Genomic DNA, 7,794 nt, shown 5'->3' on the forward strand with positions numbered 1-7,794 from the left:
ATTGCGTAATATCTTGTTCTTGCTGAACAAAGTTGACAAGTATGAACGTATAAACCGGGCTTAGACGTTTACATTTCGCTATGACTATATCAGACTACTGCGCCGTAAGCATTTTACTTTGGCCGGGTGGCTCAATGAAGTTACAGACAGACAGACAAACAGACAGGCCAAAAGTTCTGCGTCCAAGTAGCCGAAGAAAGTCTATCGTCTTTAAAAGGGGTGCCCCGGCCACTGCAGATTGGTCAAACGAGAGTGCGCCTGCTACTGTAACATTCACGTGAAAAGCACGGGTGACGGGTGGGTGCAGGACGCCTGCGGGCCGAAGATATCGGCATCGTCCCACTACGGCGGACAGTCGCATTACGGCTTAGAGCGCATTACGGCTGAGCGTCGCAACACGGCGGAGAGTCTCACTACGGCGAAACGTGCGTTACGGCTGAACGTCGCAACACGGGGGATAGTCTCACTACGGCTAAATGTGCGTTACGGCAGAACATCGCAACACGCCGGAGAGTCTCACTACGGCGAAAAGTGCGTTACGGCTGAACGTCGCAACACGGCGGAAGGGGGACCCTTTCAGCCGATCAGCCGTTCAAATGATCTGCAGGTAGTTGCGTTCAGCATTGTCACAGCTGTGCGTTACGTGCAAGAGCCTGCATATATATTTTGGCGTGTCTTTCCCGCATTTTCATTGTTTTCTGGGACTTGTTTTATTTTTTGTTCGTCAATTATTAGCTCTCCAACGTATATCTTCCACGTTTTTGCATTAAAACAGTAGCCACTATGCCATCAACCCTAACCCCGCGCGCAATATCCCTTACTTGTGTTCTTCAGTGTATTTAGATTGCTATTGTAAAATATACACCTTGTGGCAGAAGCTGCCAACGCCAGAAGCCGCCAATGCAAAAAAAAGCAATCGTTGCACAAGACAGAATCATGCGCATTTTCCTGAATCGCCGACAAATGCCGGTCAAAGATTTCGTAAGAGCGATAGGATTGCCAGAAAGATTGTCTGTTTGAAAGATTGATTGATTGATTGCTTGACTGATGTTTTTACGCGCCGACACAACACAGGCGATGAAGCTCAAAATATCTCCAGTGAATTTCCTTTCCTTTTCCCGTCGCAAACCACAACCCCCAAGGCGCGCCGTAGTGGAGGGCTCCGGATTAATTTTGACCACCTGGGGATCTTTAACGTTCGCCGAAATCTCGAACACAGGGGCGTTTTTGCTTTTTGCCTCTATCAGAAAAGCGGTCGCCGCGGCCGGGAATCGAACCCGCGACCTCGTGCTCAGTAGCGCAACGCCTTAGCCACTGGGCCACTGCGGCGGGTTATTTAAAAGGTTGACTGAAAGATTGAATGCTGTAGTGTTTTCTCTGTCCATTTTGCGCCCATCCTGCGCCATTTGTTAACCACTCATTTTGTTTTATGGAACCCAATTTATCTCATGCTCCGGTGTCATCTTCGTTTCTTTGCTGTGCTAAATCCTGTTGATTGATTGATTGATTGATTGATTGATTGATTGATTGATTGATTGATTGATTGATTGATTGATTGATTGATTGATTGATTGATTGATTGATTGATTGAACGGCTCAACGCGCCGATGAAAATTTTTATGAGTTTATTTTACAAGGAGTTTTCGGTGCACAAACATATTATTACAAACATGCAAACACACCGGCGCGTTCGAGTGCAGAGATATTTAGGTACAGAGATTCACGACTACCGGTGATAGGCTGAAAAACACAACATTGTGAGTTGTTGAAATCAATTCCAACTTTTTTCGTGTTCTGAATATTTTCTTTATCCCGCATTATCACAGGTGCACTCAATTTCTTTGAAACGATTTCTCCAGCTAGCCATTGCGTATTAAAGATGGTTCCCCGATCCCGTGGCATCAATTACTTTTAAATCAGGATCGCCGTGATCAATTTTTAAAAGACGGCGTATGTGCTTATTTTATGAATATTTAACGCATAGTTTTGATATTTTTTAACCATTTCTCCTACAATTATATATTGAAGATTGTTCCTCGATTCTCCTTAAATTAATTGCCTTTATCATAAATATTCTTGAATTGATCATTCATTTAATTAAATACATTCTTTTAAATATTTTGTTGAGAAGTGAAGTGATTTCCACAAAAGCACAGAATGTGAGTTTTAGAGATACCAGGGAGCGTCGATGCAACGTCGCTCATATTCTGAGACGCTGCTTTTACGTGCATGATTGCTGCGAGAAATATTAAGAAGTAAGAGCTCTTCCGTGCTCTCGCACAATGCAAACGCTTCTTAAATGACAATGGAATAACTTACACCTGCAGTTAGAAAAAATTCATCAGCCGAAGTAGCAGCGCTCGAGTGACACGAGCTCCAATAAAAAAATTGCGTCCACCTCCCCGCGAGGGGAACCCTGTGTAGATGGGACGCATCGTGTGGTTCACTTGGTGTTTCCGTTGGATTGATTCTGAAATCGCGTGAAACGTGTCGGAAACGCGTATGAATAATATGTTTTATGATTATTATTATGTTTTATTGGGCAATCTTGGGCAATCTCTCTAAGTGTTATGCATGGGGCTTCGCTGTCGCAACAACCTTTACTCCATCATTGTTGATGTAAGTGGGAGCTTCTTTTCTTTTATTGCAACTGTTAATCATTGCCCCATCATGCGTCGTATCAGTAGCTTCTTGACGTAGTTTGAATGAGTCAAGAATAAAAGGCGCGTTCGTAGCATTTCATTCTGTCTCGGTTTTGTGGCGCAGTGGGATGGGCACCATGTACCTTGCGTTCCGTCCACAGGGTCGTGGGAACGAAACCGGGCGCCGCTAACTAGTATTTTTTTTTGTAGTGTAGGGGGAGGGGTGTGGACAGACAACGCCGTATGGAGGGACAAGGCGAGTAAATGAGATGCAGTCGCATCTAAAAAAAAACTGTCTCAATTTTATATACAACCGTGCCTTATATCCATTTAGCAATTATTTATGCCATAGGTCATGTCCACGCGCGGTAGTAATTTACCGTTGATGTTATAGGAAAACAAGATGTAGTCAGCTGTTTCGTTTGTATGTCATTACCTTAGTTTTAGGTGTGCTGATGAGTGCGTTGCTTGAGCACCAATGCAAAAGGGACGAAATCACTCTCTGCAGCGCGGAACAGCTGCAATGTTCGAAATTAGATTTAAATATGTTGACATCATCGGCATACAAAAGGAAGTTACCGGCAATAAATGCAGGCGAAGACAGACCAAAACAAATCCAGGAATAGTTAGGGGCTGTCCTCTGGCAGAAAGCATTACGATTCCCTGTAATCGTATTAGGTGAAACAGTTTTTGCAACCTTTCCGAACGCTCGAAAGTACTGTATCATATCACGCTACGTTGTTATGTCATGGAAGTATGCGTACATACACATTAGGCCGCAAAAAATGTAGGTTGAGTTCTGAATAACCTACTGTGTGTATAGGCGCGTGCTGGCTTTATACCAGACGTCTAAACAGTGTGGCGGCTTATTGAGTAAAACGAGTAACGTCTACAGTAAAAATACACTAACTCTATGTTCATTTAGACTTGGAGGAATATTTCTGCACATTTTTTACAGCTATATCTTCCCAATATTCAGATATACTATAGTAAAACTGCACTCAAGAGGAGGAGGAGATGCGGAGCAAAAACTTGATTTCACAGTAAAATTGAACTGGTTAGTTGGCGGGCTCGATCAGTCCAGGACAAGAGAGTAAGAGTGATTTTCTTCAATTCATGGAATGACATCCCGAGTAACCCAGCAATTGTTCTTTACGCCTGAAGAGGTTGGAAAACAATAAAGAGCTGCTTAGAAATATTCATCGGTTTCTGTTCTTATTATACTGAAAACTGAAATCGGCACCCACACCAACTCGCAGCTTTGTCTTCTTCTCCTTCTTCTTCTTCAGCGGTTCCCCTACGGGATGAGGACGGTGGTTGAACGCGAAGCTATCTCGTGATGGATTCTTTTGTTGGCCATTCCCTAGGGGCATGCTGCCACAATCATCATCAGGGGTGCCTGGCCAGGAATGCGCAGTGGGGGTGTGGACTCCGCACAGCGGCGCCCACACAATGGCGGAGGGAACAGGCTCGACCATAAGCTGCTTCGCATCTAAAAGCAAGTTTTAGGTACGTTAAGATAATTTCTTAAGAGGACACAATAGTTGGAAGAAAACAGGTCAGCCTTTAGCATTTGGATCCAGGCGCCGCCATTTTAATGGCAGATAAAGCCGGTGGTGCCGTCTATATGCAGTATGCATTGAGGAATTAAAACAGAGAGGAAGATCATTTGTTAAATTAAAAGGAGCAATGGGCCCGAGATCGAGCCTTGTGTAACTCCTCTACTAACTGTGACAGGGTATGATATTGCTGTTGAAATTAATGTGTGTTGCATGTTTAGTACACGGCTTCGTATCAAGTTATGGCAGGACCTATTATCCCATAATGCTCAAGCAAAATTAAAAGAACGTCATGGTCCCTTGTGTCGAATGCTGCCGAGAACTCTAGGAAAACCCAGAAGCAGCGTCACAGCGGTCAATGAACGATTTAATTTTTTCTGTTAGGCACACATTCATAATGTTAGTCCATAGGACAGCACGAAAACCTAACTGAGAAAGGGGAGCAAGCGGATGTTTTTAAAATGGCGAAAAAGGCTGGTTTCAATTAGTTTTTTTTAAACCTTATCTGAGAAGAAAAGAATAGATTTGGGGCGATAATGCATAAACCCCGCGAGACCTTTTTTGAGTAAAGGAATATTGTTCGATACTTCAAATTCTTCTATAAATAATACGTATTTCAAAATCAAACGCGTATTTAGCCGTACCACTACTTCAGCCATAAAAAACAAACACGCGAAATAGTCAAGAAATAAAACAAGTGCCGGAAAACAATGAAAATTCGGAAAAAACACGCCGAAATATATATGCAGGCTCCTGTACGTAGCGCCTACTGTGACAATGCTTAAAGAAACTAGCTGCAGATCATTTGAACGGCTGATCGGCTGAAAGGGTCCCCCTTCCGCCGTGTTTCGACGTTCAGCCGTAACGCACTTTGCGCCGTAGTGAGACTTTCCGCCGTGTTGCGACGTTCAGCCGTAACGCACTTTGCGCCGTAGTGAGACTTTCCGCCGTGTTGCGACGTTCAGCCGTAGTGCATTTTTCGCCGTAGTGAGACTCTACGGCGCCTTGCGACGTTCAGCCGTAACGCACATTTAGCCGTAATGCGACTGTCCGCAGTAGTGAGATAGAACCGAAGATATCTTGTCCACAGGTTCTCTGAAAGCCCGACTTTGGGGGGAGTGCCTTACGGCTGATCTCAGTTCGCCGTGGCGACCTCTTGGAGGACCGGTACTCGAAAAATATCCATTTAACCTTATAACGGAGGAGTCTTTGTCGGTTATCAGCTTATTATTTTTTTACATTTCCAGGTTTAATTGTAATTTTCACAGCTCTGGTTAGTTTTCGGTGCCTTAACCTTTTTTGTGTTTGTTAGGTTGTGTTGGATTCGTTTACCTTAGCTACGTTAACGGAAGGCGAAGCAGTGCCAGACTCTTGCCTCTATTATATTGTAGGCACTACAGCCAGACGGGGCATTTTTCATTGAAACAACACCAGTGGGCGTCGTTTCAGTGGAGGGCTTATAATACCGTCGGACGGCATGTACATACAGCCTAACATAAATGCACTCCTCTTCCTTAAAGCTATTTCTCCTGTAATTCATTATTCAGAATCGTTCCTCGATCACGTTTCATTCATTTTATGTTTTTTTCAATATCGATTGAAAAAAAAAACATTTATTGACCATGCAGTAAAGTCTGCATGCATACTTCGGACGTGGCCTACTTCGTCATCTTGACGCCAACAACGGCCGGAGCACCGCTAGCCGTTCCCGACCCGCCGGGCTGCTGATCTATTCCTCTGAAGCACGGGTCTCCAACACGCGGCCTGCAAGTTGCACGCGGCCCGTGGACCTTTTGATTTGAATTTAGTATTCGAACCTATTTATTACAGACGTTCTTGTTCGTGATCCTGCGTTATTTTACGCCAGCGGTTGGTTAAGCGGCATTGCCAAAAAACGTGTTTTTTTGGTGAATATTTGCCGGAATATTTAAACCTTTCGTAAGCTTCGCATTAAAAACGCATAAAGCCAAGGGATACAGCCCGTTCGTCACATGGCCTTTCGTCCGAGGCCGGTTCGTAATAGGCCGAGGGTACGTAATAGGTCGTAACAGCCAAGGGATACGGCCCCCTTGTCACATCGCCGATCGCTCGTGTCCGATGGCTCTAAACAATGGAATTTCGGAACTATGAATTTAGTGTGAACACTGGCGATGAACGGTCACTTACATATCATAAACCATGCTGCAGGTAGTTTGGAAAGCATGCAGTAGCTGAGCACAGCTATTTAGGCGATAGTAGAAAAGCTTGCCGCTGTAAAATGAACGTCCGGCGCCCAATCTGCGGTTTGCGTAGCCAGCGCCGCACTCTTGGTCTGCCTGCCCTCCACTGATGGCGATACCCGCTGCGGACGCCTCCCTGACGCACATGGCTGCGGAGGGCTTCACCAACGGCACCAGCGCCTACGAGGAGATTGCCCAGATCGGCACGGCCGCTTTTGGCACCGTGTACAAAGCCCGCGACCGGGAAAACGAGGGCCGCTTTGTGGCCCTGAAGAAGGTGCGATTGTCGCTCAACGGGGAGGGCATCCCCTCGGGCACCCTGCGGAAGATTGGATTGCTGCGGCAGCTGGACGCGTTGCAGCACCTTAACATGGTGCGGCTGCTGGACATGTGCCACGGCTGCCAGCTGGAGCGCGAGCTGGTGCTGTTCCTGGTGTTTGAGCACATCGACCAGGACCTGGCGGGCTTCATGGAACGCTGCCCCAACCCGGGCCTCGAGCCCGCGCTCATTGCCTCGCTGCTCAAGCAGCTGTTCACGGGCGTAGAGTTCCTGCACTCGCACCGCATCGTACACCGCGACCTCAAGCCCCAGAACGTGCTGGTCACTGCCCAGCGGAAGCTCAAGCTGGCCGACCACTGGCCTGGCCCGTCTCTATGAGCAGGAAATGTCGCTCACGCCCGTCGTGGTCACCCTCTGGTACCGGCCACCAGAGGTGCTGCTGCAGGCCAACAACGGGTCACCCGTGGACCTGGGAAGTTGCGGCTGCATCCTGGCGGAGATGGCCCGCCGCAAGCCCCTGTTCGGAGGCCACTCCGAGACGAACCAGCTGGCACGCATCCTGGAGGTGATGGGGCTGCCGCCCGAGGAGGAGTGGCCGGCCGACGCCGCCGTGCCCAGGCAGGCCTTCACCAACTTCGCCCCGTTTGTGGAGAGCCTCGAGCAGGCCATCCCGCAGCTGGACCCCTGGTTGTGGACCTGCTGCGGGAGATGCTGCGATTCGGTCCCCACCACGGGGTCACAGCCAAGGGGGCCCTGGCACACCTGTGCCTGGCCGGCGTCGGAGGAGAGGACGACCTGTGGTGGACGGCTGATTTCATTTCGCCGTGGCGGCGGCTTGGAGGACCGGTACTAGAAGATCAATTTAACCTTATAACTTAGGAGTCTTTGTCGGTTATCTGCTCATTATTTTTTACATTTTCAGGTTTAATTGTTATTTTCAGAGCTCTGGTTAGTTTTCGGTGTCTTAACATTTTGTCTGTTGGTTAGGTTGTGTTGGATTCGTTTACCTTAGCTACGTTAACGGAAGGCGAAGGAGTGCCAGACTCTTGCCTCTATTATATTGTAGGCACTACAGCCAGACGGGGCATTTTTCA

General features: G+C 47.2%; 1 pseudogene; it reads left to right on the plus strand.

The window, feature by feature from the left end:
* The first annotated feature begins 6,529 nt into the window (after positions 1 to 6,529).
* Positions 6,530 to 7,579, plus strand: LOC144163841 (cyclin-dependent kinase 4 pseudogene; annotated as a pseudogene).
* Positions 7,580 to 7,794: the final 215 nt, after the last annotated feature.

The sequence above is a fragment of the Haemaphysalis longicornis genome, unplaced genomic scaffold (genome assembly GCF_048455015.1).
Source record: "Haemaphysalis longicornis isolate Haplotype H1 unplaced genomic scaffold, Haemaphysalis longicornis Haplotype H1 scaffold_13, whole genome shotgun sequence".
NCBI lineage: Eukaryota > Metazoa > Arthropoda > Arachnida > Ixodida > Ixodidae > Haemaphysalis > Haemaphysalis longicornis.